Here is a 14,577-nt window from a genome sequence, read left to right as displayed (position 1 = left end):
ATTCCTGGGTTTGGTTTTGTTGTTTATTTCTATTCTTAGTTTCTGAATTTATGAATCAAGGTTGTTTCTCATATTCTTTTTTTTTTTTTTAGAGCCTATATATTTTATTTTGGTGACAAAAAATGCTTACATATTCAATAGTTTTCATAGATTCCATTTTTTTGTAATCCAACTTCACCATCAAATCCACTAACCTGAATCCTAAGCATGTCTATACTTCATTTTTTTGTTTATATTTCTTTTTATTTATTTATTTATTATTATTATACTTTAGGTTTTAGGGTACATGTGCGCAATGTGCAGGTTAGTTACATATGTATACATGTGCCATGCTGGTGCGCTGCACCCACTAACTCATCATCTAGCATTAGGTATATCTCCCAATGCTCTCCCTCCCCCCTCCCCCCATCCCACAACAGTCCCCAGAGTGCTTCTATTAATATATGTATTTCATCTTAATGGTCATTATATAGTTTTCTGTTTTATAATTTTTTTCAGGGAGAATTTTCCTCAAGTGATATATGCCAGCAATATTTTTCTTGTTCAGTAAGAAATATCCCTCAGAAACTTGTTCTAAACACTTGCTTACAGAGATCTCTCTTTGAGAAACAGTTCCATTCACTGAGAGAAAATAGCACATAATGCATGGGCTTAGGGTTAGGGTCAGGGTTAGGGTTCATCAGTGTTTCTACAATATTCCTAGTTCAATGGTGCTCTTCTCTGTCATTGTTGCAAAGTTCAATTTCTTAGCTTATGTTTCCGTTTGTTTTGTCAGTGTTAGTGAAAAAAATTAAACATATATTAAAAAGGTGGAATTTTATTTTTATTTTAGGGCTGGCCAATGTATAATTTTCATAGCATAATGTCAAGTTTCCATAAGAAAAAAATTTTTTAAGGTTTCTTATTTAGCCTGATATATTTTCACGGGGAACGGATGCCAAACTTAATAGGGCAATTGAGGCACTCTGTACAAATCTGCAGGTAACTGTCAAGCACACTGACAGGGCATGGTGCAGAGTTCTGAGGCCAGCAGCACGAAAAAACTACACCATCTCTTTTCCAGAGGGACAAAAGGCCAAGTGGTTGTCTGAAACCTGGGGAAACTGCCAAATAGAATGGCAGCCAGCAGGAGCTCTGGCCATCCATAGATGGGCACAACTGAAACGGAGAGGTTAATTTGATCAGGTCTGCCTGCCCTGCTTGCTTCTGGTCACTTGCTTTTTGCTATATTTTTTTTCCTTTTTCCATGAAGCTGAAGGCCATGGTCACTGAAGGCTGCAATGATGAACACTAAAACTTAACCTTCCCTGGCTACGTTATAGATAACATTCATAGGTCACCACGGTAATGGTCACTTCAGTTGTTTTTCAGGAACTCGGACCAGCCCCTGTCCAGCTCAAACCAGCTGAGACCATGGACCCTTCAACTGGACCTGTACAAATGCCAAAGAAATGACCTTTGACTTCAGAAGGCCAAAAACTCCACCCTCAGATCACCATTTAAGCCACACACAATATACCTTCCATATATCAAAGACACTATGAAAAAGTATAAAGATCAATGACAAACTAAAAAAAACTTTACCACATTTATGACAGCATAATAGTTAATAGAGAGATATTTAAAATATACATGTCATACAAATCTTGAGAAAGAACACAAAAACAAAACATAATTTAAAAAAAATATGTACGTGGTTATTTTAAGGGAAATTGAAATACCGATTGCTACTAAACTTAAGATAAATTCACCAGTAATTTTTAAAAAATCAATTAAATACCAGGCTATAGTGAGCTGGCGTCGCCACTTTCTGTACATATGTCCTATGAAATACCATGAACCCTGACTGTGCTTGCCCAGAACTAACTTGTTACTTGATTTTTCCCATTTTTCTCCACTGCCAATAGCATTTCCCCACTCCTTAAACCACCCCACTTCCCTAACCCATGATAAGCCTTATCTTCAGGGAGGAGGATGTGAAAATTGTTCTTCCACCTCCTCACTCAGTGGCCTTGCAAATCTTTTCTCTTTTGCAAAACCCATGTCAAAATGATTGATTTACCTTGTGCAGGCAAAACAATCCTGGACCTGGCCAGTAACCCAACCAAACCAGGTGAGCTCACAAGACTAGAGCCCTTTTAGTAAGCATGCTCCTCCCCTCTCTGTCTCATCATACACTCAGTCAATTGGCATATTTTGAGTGCTCACTATAGCCTGGTATTTAATTGATTTTTAAAAAATTACTAGTGAATTTATCCTAAGTTTAGTCATAATCGGTATTTCATTTTCCTTTAAAATACCTGTCCATATCTTTTTCCAATTTTATTTTGTTTTTATGTTCTTTCTTAAGATTTGTATGACATGTATATTTTAAATATCTATTAACTATTATTTTCTCATAAATATTGTAATTTCTTTTAGTTTGTCATGGATCTTTATACTTTTTTGTAGTGCTTTTGATATACAGAAGATATATTGTGTGTGACTTAGTATACTAGGGTTTACTATATTATTTCTTCTGAAGACTATTTCTTCTGGAGAAATCAGAAACACCTTCTTTATTTAGGAGTCTAATACATTTGTAGATTTTATTGTGATATCGAGTATTTCAGTACAAATTTTAAAACAGTTCAAAATTTGTTCATGTGTGGTTTGATAAAAATTCTAAGATGTGTGTGCGTGTATGTATGTATATGTGTGTTTTGTTAAAAAGGTAAACTGAGGCACAACAAAACTCTAAAGAGTTGCCTTGAGCAAACATTAATTCACAAGTCAGGCAGCACCAAATCAGAAGTCTTTCACAATCTCCATCAGGAAAACACAAGAGAAAGGACCTTATAGGATTAACAAGGAAGTAAAGCAAAGAAAATATTTGATTGGTTACAGTTATACAGTTGCCTTATTTGGTCTAACCATTGGAAGGTCTCTAGTTATGTAAGCTTATTGGTCACTTCTGATAGGTTGCAATTAAGTTATGTTTTTCTTTAATATATGTGCTATGGTCTGAATGTGTCCCCCAAAATTCATATGTTGAAAATTTAATCCTTAATGCCACAGTGTTGGGAGGTGGGGAGTAATGGGAGGTGCTTACGTCATGAGGGCTCTGCCTTCATGAATGAATTAATGCCTCTATAAAAAGGGCTTTTGAAGTCTGGGCTTGGTGGCTCATGCCTGTAATCCCAGCATTTTGGGACGCTGAGGCGGGTGGATCACCTGAGGTCAGGAGTTCCAGACCAACCTGGGCAACATGGTGAAACCCCATCTCTACTAAAAATACAAAAATTACCTGGGCTGGTGGTGCACACCTGTAGTCCCATGCTACTCAGGAGGCTGAGGCAGGAGAATTGCTTGAACCTGGGAGGCAGAGGTTGCAGTGAGCTGAGATCATGCCATTACACTTCAGCCTGGGTGACAGAGCAACATCCCGTCTCAAAAATTAAATAAATAAATAAATGAATAGGGCTTGCAGGAGTGAGTTCACCCTCTTCCATTCTTTTGCCATGAGGACATAGCAAGAAGACCCTCACCAGATACCAGATGCTGGCACCTTGATCTTACACTTCCCAGCCTCAGAACTATGAGAAATAAATTTTTGTTCTCTGTTGCGGGAAGTCAGGGACCCCGAATGGAGGGACTGGCTAGAGCCACGGCAGAAGAACAAAAATTGTGAAGACTTCATGGACATTTATCAGTTCCCAAATAATACTTTTATAATTTCTTATGCCTATCTTTACTTTAATCTCTTAATCCTGTTATCTTCGTAAGCTGAGGATGTATGTCACCTTGGGACCACTGTGATAATTGTGTTAACTCTACAAATTGATTGAAAAACATGTGTGTTTGAACAATGTGAAATCAGTACACCTTGAAAAAGAACAGAATAACAGCCATTTTTAGGGAACAAGGGAAGACAACCACAAGGTCTGACTGCCTGCAGGGTAGGGCAAAAAGAGCCATATTTTTCTTCTTGCAGAGAGCCTATAAACAGGCATGCAAGTAGGGAAGATATCGCTAAATTCTTTTCCTAGCAAGGAATATTAATAATTAATACCCTGAGGAAGGAATGCATTCCTGGGGGGCAGTCTATAAACGGCCGCTCTGGGAGTATCTGTCCTATGTGGTTGAGATAAGGACTGAGATACACCCTGGTCTCCTGCAGTACCCTCAGGCTTATTAGGGTGAGGAAAAAACTCCACCCTTGTAAATTTGTGGCCAAATCGGTTCTCTGCTCTCAAACTGTTTTCTGTTGTTTAAGATGTTTATCAAGACAATACGTGCACAGCTGAACATAGACCCTTATCAGTAGTTCTGATTTTACCCTTGTCCTATTTCCTCAAAAGCGTGTTATCTTTGTTCTGCCTTTTGCCTTTTGAAGCATGTGATCTTTGTGACCTACACCCTGTTCGTATACCACCCCCTTTTAAAATCCTCAATAAAAACTTGCTGGTTTTGCAGCTCAGGTAGGCATCATGGTCCTACCAATATGTGATGTCACCCCCAGAGGCCCAGCTGTAAAATTCCTCTCTTTGTACTCTTTCTCTTTATTTCTCAGCCGGCCAACACTTATGGAAAATAGAAAGAACCTATGCCGAAATATTGGGAGCGGGTTCCCCCAGTAGTTCTCTGTAAGTTACCCAGTCTCAGGTATTCTGTTAGAGCAGCACAAAGGGATTAGGACAATATGCATGCACAATAAATAGCTCAAATTAAGTTTTGATTGTGTTTATAAATCAAGCAAGGTTAAGATCCCCTATATGGGAGAAAACTTTCACGACCTACTCATCTGACAAAGGGCTAATATCCAGAATCTACAATGAACTCCAACAAATTTACAAGAAAAAAACAAACAACCCCATCAAAAAGTGGGCAAAGGATATGAACTGACACTTTTCAAAAGAAGACATTTATGCAGCCAACAGACACATGAAAAAATGCTCATCATCACTGGCCATCAGAGAAATGCAAATCAAAACAACAATGAGATACCATCTCACACCAGTTAGAATGGCAATCATTAAAAAGTCAGGAAACAACAGGTGCTGGAGAGGATGTGGAGAAATAGGAACACTTTTACACTGTTGGTGGGACTGTAAACTAGTTCAACCCTTGTGGAAGTCAGTGTGGTGATTCCTCAGGGATCTAGAACTAGAAATAGCATTTGACCCAGCCATCCCATTACTGGGTATATACCCAAAGGGCTATAAATCATGCTGCTATAAAGATACATGCACACGTATGTTTATTGCGGCACTATTCACAATAGCAAAGACTTGGAACCAACCCAAATGTCCAACAATGATAGACTGGATTAAGAAAATGTGGCACATATACACCATGGAATACTATGCAGCCATAAAAAATGATGAGTTCATGTCCTTTGTAGGGACATGGATGAAATTGGAAATCATCATTCTCAGTAAACTATCGCAAGAACAAAAAAAACCAAACACCGCATATTCTCACTCATAGGTGGGAATTGAACAATGAGAACACCTGGACACAGGAAGGGGAACATCCCACTCTGGGGTCTGTTGTGGGGTAGGGGGAGGGGGGAGGGATAGCATTAGGAGATATACCTAATGCTAAATGACGAGTTAATGGGTGCAGCACACCAGCATGGCACATGTATACATATGTAACTAACCTGCACATGGTGCACATGTACCCTAAAACTTAAAGTATAATAATAATAAAAAAAGAAAAGAAAAAAAAAAGATCCCCTATAAGGTCTAACTAGCTTACATGATAAATTTTTTTTTTTTAAGAGACACGTCCTCACTATGTTGCCCAGGTTGAAATGCAGTGGCTACTCACAAGCGCAATCATAGTGCACTGAAGCCCTGAAGGGATCTCAAGCAATCTGCCTGCCTCAGCCCCCTGGAGTGGCAGGGACTAAAGAATGAGCCACCGCATTCAGCTTAATTATCCCAATAATTTTTTAAATAATCCATTCCTTTTCATTTTAATTATATGTATCACATTAGAGTCTCTTTAATGACTATGTAAATTGTTTCATTGATCTATTTATGCCAGCATCACATGATTTTAACTCTTACAGATTTAATCATTTTTGGCTTCTGATAAGGCAAGTCACTTTGAAGCCTGTTTCTGTTCACTGATTCCCACGTTTTACACTGAGTTCTTTATTTGGGTCTTTCCATCAGTTTCCCACTCAGAGATAATAAATCCAGTAGAGACCCTGTGTTGAGAAAACTGGGGTGGACAGTAAGAAAACAACAATTTGCAGAACGCTTTAAGAAAACTCAAAAATTTACCCTGTCCAATTTGGCAACATAAATCCATCTTTATATTGCATTTATGTAAGTTGGATAAAGTGATCAAATCATCTGTGAACCTCTTTGAATTATCATTCATAAAATATAAAATGGCTTTATTCCTGTCAGAAAAAAATGTATACGCATAATTGTTTGGTTTGATATATGTACTTTCTAGTCAATGTAATACAGTTTTGAATTGGGAGTTAAAAGGTAACCTGAACCAGGGAGGAAAATTATTACCCAGCTTCAGCTCTGATTCAGAGGAAAGTTAAGAGTTGTTTCCACGCTTAAAAAAAAAATAAGTGCTAACATGTCCAAAAGCTATGCCTGCTTTCAATGATGAACATGTTTTCCTGTTGCACCTTGAGAAACTGGGCTCATGAATGTACATCGCCTCTCTCATTCTCTGGACCACCTGCTGATTTGCTGTAAGCAACAGAATTGATGATAGTATTTTTGTTTCTTAACCCACTAAATTACCTTCATGCCCCAAATGGTCTAATTGGTATTCTGTTCTTCAAAGCATCAGTAGCTGATTTTCATAAGGAAATGAAAACGGCAGGCAAAGTTCTTGGCCTGAGCTCCTTGCGGGCAAAGCAGTCATGTGACAGGCTCACTGTCTACAACCTCTGCAGAAGGCGAAGCCTTGCTCAGCATTACCTGATGGGGTCCTATATTAAGGCTTAGAAACCCCAATTTAATTTGATTAACTATTCTGCCGTCAAGTTGTTAGCTGTTGCTCTTCCAACCCCAGACTTCAGAGACCTTTTACAGAGCCTGTTGTAAATAAATGCATTTGACAATCTACAGGATATGATTTGTCATTCAAATAATATTGACAAAAACAACTGGATTTAAAGATGAAAGTGTCTGGCATGAGGAGTACGGGGACAGCAGGAATGAAAAGGAATATTTAAGAATGCAAACGCCAGTCAGACAGCACAGCTCTGAGCCTGGCAGTGCCCCTGCAGGGGCACTGGTTCACATGCTGACTGTGAGCAAGGAAAATCTCATTTAAACCAAGTGGGAAATTATAGTTACCAAATTGGCAATTACTTCATTCGTATATATATATATTTCACTGCTACATTCCCATCATTGCATGGGTCACTTCTGACCTTAGGGCTCTTTACAATTCTTGATTTCATTAGTATAAAAAATGTGAACTCTGAACACTGTCGGGCATGACTTCCAGGCAGAAAGATCAACTGTGTGAACCAAGCTGAGTATCTTCAGCAGCCCCTGAGTTGCTTCACTGTGAACTGCGTATACAGACTGCTAATGCTTTGTTAGGAGTTCTTTCAACATGGAAACTACTTGATACATCAGCTTTGAAGCAATGCGGCATATGCATGCTCTAGAAAGGTAAAATGCTAAGGTCTGTCCTGCTGAAGAGTCCAGTGGCCACATCAGTTTCACATTACATAGAACACAACTTCTTCACAACCTCTGACCATCTCCACCCTCTGAAATGGTCCACTGGATCTAATGTTCCAACATGCTGTGTTATTTGTAACATGCTGAGGGCTCTGCCCCACTTACATTCCTTACCTCTTCTACATGAGGCATTAAAATATTTTGTGACCCATAATAAGTCTGATTTGTTAAATGATTCATTTACCCGAATGTTTATGAGCATCTATTACAGGGAAGTCTTGGTGACAGGTGGCAGAATTTAAAGGAGAAACATGATAGTCATTGCTTTGCCTCCTCTGAGCTAAATATCCTGCAAGGGAGACAGGTGCATTAAATTAGAAATGACAGTAATAATTATTAAAAAGCCAAGAAACAACAGATGCTGGTGAGGTTGTAGAGAAATAGGAATGCTTTTACACTGTTGGTGGGAATGTAAATTAGTTCAACTATTATGGAAGACATTGTGACAATTCCTCAAGGATCTAGAACCAGAAACACCATTTGGCCCAGCAATCTCATTACTGGGTATATACCCAAAGGAATATAAATCATTCTGTTATAAAGATACATGCACACGTATGTTTATTGCAACACTATTCGCAATAGCAAAGACATGGAACCAACTGAAATGCCCATCGATGATAGACTGGATAAAGAAAATGTGGTGCACACACACACCACTCTATGTGTATGATATACACTATGTGTATATCATATGTGGTACTATGCAGCCACAAAAAGGAATGAGATCATGTCCTTTGCAGGGACAAGGATGAAGCTGGAAGCCATCATCCTCAGTAAACTAACACAGGAACAGAAAACCAAACACCACATGTTCTCATAAGTGGAAATTGAACAATAAGAACACATGGACACAGGGAGGGGAACAACACACACTGGGGCCTGTCGGGTGGTGGCAGGGAGGGGAGGGAGAGCATCAGGACAACTAGCTAATGCATGCGGGCCTTAAAACCTAGGTGACGGGATGATAGGTGCAGTAAACCACCATAGCACATGTATACATATGTAACAACCCTGCATGTTCTGCGCATGTATCCCAGAACTGAAAGTAAAAAAGTAAAAAATAAATTGGAATAAAAGTCAATTTTAAAAAATTTAAAAAGAAATTACAGTAATAGTTGATGAGCGCTGTCATAGCATTTGAAGGGGCAATAGGAACATATATGTAGGCTGGGCACAGTGGCTCATGCCTGTAATCCCAGCACTTTAGGAGGCCGAGGCGGGTGGATCAAGAGGTCAGGAGATCGAGACCATCCTGGCTAACACAGTGAAACCCCGTCTCTACTAAAAATTAGCTGGGCATGGTGGTGGGTGCCTGTAGTCCCAGCTACTCGGGAGGCCGAGGCGGGAGAATGGCATGAACTCGGGAGGCGGAGCTTGCAGTGAGCCAAGATCACACCATTGAACTTCAGCCTGGGCGACAGAGCAAGTCTCCGTCTCAAAAAAAAAGAACATATATGTAGCAAGATAGCCTACCCTAGTCAAGTGGGACTAGATAACGCATTTAATAAACAGTTGCTGGGCATCATTAAATGCATAAGATGACATTTAGACTGGTGCCTGAAAGATTATCTGGACTTGGTTCAATGAAAAGGTGACAATGTAGGGACAGGAATGGAGGTCAAGATAGGGAGAAGAACAAGCATGGAAGAAGACCAGCAAAGAGAGCAAGGCATTTAGAGAAATTCAGATAAGATCAGGACAGCTGTCAAAGACGAGTGATCAGAGTAGGACTGGAGGAGGAGGCCATGAGAGGTCTTTTAAGCCAAGCTAAAGAATCTGAAATGTACGTTGATATAGCCCAAAGGTTACATTGCTCACAAGGTGCTTACTAAATAACAGGAGATTTTTTTGTATTATTAACATCAGATTTATACATTTCTGAGCACTAATTGAAGGTGTCTTGTGAAAAACTGTGGCACACAGGTCTTTCTATAGAAATACTCAATAAAGGTCTAATGATTCTAAAACTGAATGATTTTGCCAAATACAAATTATAATGTCATCTCTTTGTAATGATTTTGTAATATACATATTTGCAAATTTCCTTACTGGTCATCTTAGCAAATAGTATTTTATCTTTAAAAAGAGTTCTTTAACCTTTATCAAAAGCTTAACTTCAAAAAAAAAAAAAAACTTTAAAGTCACTGAAATAGATGATTGCAAATTTCCAGTGCACTGAAATATAATCATAAGCACATTGAATGGAAACGCTATAAATAAAAATAACTCATCAGGTTGTTTTTCTAACCAGAGGAATGCAGAGTAATTAAACCAAGAAATTAAAATCTGTAAAAATAAAAATGTAATGCTATACATCAGATTTACTGATGATTTGCAAGGAACTGATTGATCTCACAGTTTTGAAAAAGGCTGGTTTGGTCAAATTGTAGTCAATGCCTTGTTTTGCTTATCTCAAAGATTGTCTTTCATTAGCAAATTTGCAAAGTACATTTTCATGTCAACTTAAATTGAATAATCCATACAGTTAAAAAGTGTGTGTTTAGGTGTGTGTGTTTCTGGCAAAGAGCTTCACAGGAGTGATTCTCATTAAAACATCTGATAGTATGATTTAATTAAAAATAATCTTCATAGTTAGAAAACTACAGGCTAATGCCAATGACAAATAATTCATGCCATTCTACTTAATATTATTGATGAACAATTATAAATGGTTGAAATACACAATGGGTATTTTTTTCTGTGTGTACATGTAGAACACAATTCAAAGACAAGTCTTTATATAGAAATAGAGAATCATAAATTGATTGTAATTATCTATGAAAAAATATAAAATTTTTCATAATATTCCAGGTATGCTATGAAATATCTTCTTACAGATTTCTTAGCATGTACCAATAATCAACTTGTATTATTTTCTATATGCAAATGATAATTTCATTAATTTAGCCACTTCTGAATGTCTCAGTGTTTCTTGACAAATGCATACATTTTTTATTTTTATGTTGGTGTTTATAGGGAGAGCTGAAAACTGCTGAAAATGTTAGTTTTTGAAAATGCAGTCAGGTGTCACTTAACGACAGGGATATGTTCTGAGAAATGCATCGTTAGGCAATTCTGTCATGCCAACATCATAGGGTATACTTACACAAGCACAGTATCACCTACTACACCCCTAGGCTATATGATATAAACCATTGTTCCCAGGCTGCAAATCTGTACAGCATGCCACTGTACTGAATACTGCTGGCAATTGTAACACAATGATAAGTATCTGCGTATCTAAACATATCAAAACACAGTAAAAATACGGATTTTTTAAATGGTACATCTCTATAGAATTGTTGCCATGAATTGAGCTTGCATGATTGGAAGTTTCTCTGAGTAAAGGTGAATGCCTAGGACATTACCATACACTACTGTAGACTTCATCAATGCTGTACATTTAGGCTAAAATAAATTTATTAAAAATAAAGTGTGCTACAACATCACAACAGCTATGATGTCACTAGGCGATAGGATTTTTTCAGCTCCATTATAATCTTATGGAACCACCATTATATATGTGGTCCATCGTTGGCCCAAATGTCATTATGCAGCACCTGACTGTATATATACATATATACACCTACAGACACACACACACACACACACGTATGCACACAAAAGAATACCAATCTATTTCTATGGATAAAGACAAAAGGAAAAGGTTTGTCCTCCTCCTCCACTCCTCTTTTGATTAAGAGATGGGCTTCTGTCACGTGAAAAACTGGGAGCAAAGAAAGGAAGTAGCTCTTTCCATATAGCAACTCTCTCTTGGAAGCAGCTGCCCCACCCCTCCATGCTCTTTCAGAAGAATAAAGCCGGTAGGGCAAGATGGCTCACACCTGTAATCCCAGCACTTTGGGAGGCCAAGGCGGGTGGATCACCTGAGGTCAGGAGTTAGAGACCAGCCTGGCCAATATGGTGAAACCTCGTCTCTACTAAAAATACAAAAATTAACTAGGCGTGGTGGCATACGCCTGTAGTCCCAGCTACTCAGGAGGCTGAGGCAGGAGAATCACTTAAACCTGGGAGGTGGATGTTGCAGTGAGCCAAGATAGCGCCGCTGAACTACAGCCTGGGAGAAAGAGTGAGACAGAGTGAGACTCTGTCTCAAAAAAAAAAAAAAAAAGGAAGAGTGAAGCCTAGAGAGGCAAGAAAGAGTAAAGCCCTATATCCTTTCTTGGTGCCATGAAGTCCTGTCAACACTTCTGTGAACAGTCCCTTTATCAAATGCTCTAAGGAACAGAGAGCACTCAACGGTGTTGCTAATATTTTAGAATTACAGATGGGAATATGTTCTAATTGATATTTCCCTAAAAATGTTACATTATCTAATCAGTCTTGGGAATTCATCACATTGAGTGCATAAATTTCCCACCCATATAAAAATCAGGAGTGGATATAAACGACAGAAGTGATGGATTATGCTACATATCTCCTGTTAATCTCTGCAGCAGCAGGCATTAGCAGGAGTCAGAGGCAGGAGAAGAGGAGGTTGGTGGCTTAATTTTTGGCTTCTTTCTGGTTGGGTCGCTTCAGCTGTCCATCACAAAAGGCCATGTCTCCTTTCCATATGGCTTCATTCCGTGGGTTTCCTTAAGTGTAAGGGAGACAGAGGCTCCCTCATTGTCAATAGATCTGTGGCACTGCATTATTCTTTGTTGGTTTCTCTAAGCCCTCCTCACCCTTTGTAAATATTTTGCTCATTAACTTTCCCCAGTTTTCCTGTTTTTTTTTTTTAACTAAAAAAGTTAGCCGAAGGTAAAAGCATGAAATAGTCGTATGCTTTAAATATTTTATCCTAACTTAAAAAAACCAAAAGATTTTTCAGTCTTTCAAAACAGGTTTACTTGTTTTCCATTATCTTTCTTGTGTGGAGTTTATTCCCAATACATTATTCCATTGTTTCTGGCTTTTTTTTTTTTTAAGTAAAATGAGAACATAAAAACACTTGTGAAAAATATATTCATGCAGAATTGTAGATTATTTTTCTTCCTTACTTTTTTATATCTTTAAATCAACAGCAAGACCAGCCTGAGCAACATAGTGAGGCTCTGTCTGTACAAAATTTATACAATTAGCTGGGTGTGGTGCTAGTAGTTCCAGCACCTGTAGTCCCAGCTACTGGGGAGGCAGAGATGGGAGGATCACTTGAGCCCAGGAGTTGAAGGTTGCAGTAAGCTCTGATCACACCGCTGCACTCCAGCCTGTGTAACAGACTAAGACCCGTCTCTAAAAAAGAGAAAAAAATCAACAGCAAAATTTTTAAGTGACTTTCCCTATCAAATTTTTCGAATCCATTCCACTTGGTTTCATAGAAACAACTGTCTTTGCATGAATTTCTTTTCTTTTTTATTTTATTTATTTATTTATTTTTGAGATGGAGTCTTGTTTTCTGTCTCCCAGCCTGGAGTACAGTAGCATGATCTCAGCTCACTGCAACCTCTGCTGCCCAGGTTCAAGTGATTCTCCTGCCTCAGCCTCCCGAGTAGCTGGGGATACATGTGCCTGCTACCAAGCCCAGCTAATTTTTGCATTTTTAGCAGAGACAGGATCTCACCATATTGGCCAGGCTGGTCTCAAACTCCTGGCCTCGCCCACCTTGGCCTCCCAAAGTTCTGGGATTACAGGTGAATTTATTTTCAATTAGCAAAATACAGAATGAAAATACACAATATAATAACATGTCCAATTGGCCTAAACAGGTTTGGGAACAAAAACCACTGACAAAGATAAGCACACAGCTCTACTGGAAGAAGGAAAAGTGAAAAATGCAGGCAACCAGGCACAGTGGCTCAACATGCTATGGGAATCAATGAATATATTTTACCAAGGAATAGTGAATATCAGTGAAGTCAGCACATTGGTTAGGCAGAGTTTGGTTGAGAGAGTTACTATTAAGTTGGCGCAAAAGTAATTGCATTTGCACCAACCAAATAGTAAGTCTCTTAGTTTTGTACCAACCTAATATAATTGCATTTTTTCCATTACTTTTAATGGCAAAGCCGCCATTACTTTCGCACTAACCTAATTTAAGTGTATCCGTGGAAGGGATGAGAGTGCTAAGGAAGAGTGTGTAGAAAATGTTCTGAAAGGTCTAGGACAGAGCCACAAGGCATACCAGCATGTCAGAGTTGAATCAAGACGGGGATCATCTGAGAAACAGGATTAGGAGAACAAGGTCAGGAATGTTGGAGGTTTACCAGGAATTATTTGTTACTTAAAAGAGCATATTTCATATCTTAATGTAGTTAAGTTCACAAGTCATTTTTAGTTATATTGTAGCTTGGCTGCTTTCTGCTGAGATGTAGGGGAGTGTTTGCTTCTTGAGAAACACGGTATTTTGAGATGAGCGCAGGACAGTAAATTAAAGAGTCCTGGCTGTGAATTCTGCCTCTGACTCTGAAGTGTCACAATTACTCAGTGTCTCTGAGCCTCACTTACCTTAACTGTAAATACGAACAGTGAGGATTCATACAGCAGCCATGAAGACCAATATAAGGGGTCTTGCACAAAACTTACTCTTCAAAAGTGCTCAAAAATATGTTTCCTTCTTTCTTCTTCAGTCTATTATATCTAGGATACAGTGGAAGGCAGTTGAATACCAAAAAGGAACTCCCAGCCATTATTTCACAGCATATGTGTGAATTGCTAGCTTTGCTCATATTGTAAGTGGCTCAGTTTAATTTCTCTGCAACTGAGGGGAAATGTCTGGCTTCATAGCCCAGAATACATGCTTTGTGATGTCTTGATGGATTTTATTGATTTTATTTCACACCACTTTTGGTCATATTTCTGAATTCAGGTATTCTTCCATGCCATGCCATTTTAATGGTTCAGTTGAGCTTCTGGTTTT

The sequence above is a fragment of the Pongo pygmaeus genome, chromosome 18 (assembly GCF_028885625.2).
Source record: "Pongo pygmaeus isolate AG05252 chromosome 18, NHGRI_mPonPyg2-v2.0_pri, whole genome shotgun sequence".
Classification (NCBI taxonomy): domain Eukaryota; kingdom Metazoa; phylum Chordata; class Mammalia; order Primates; family Hominidae; genus Pongo; species Pongo pygmaeus.
Note: the sequence above shows the minus strand (reverse complement) of the source record.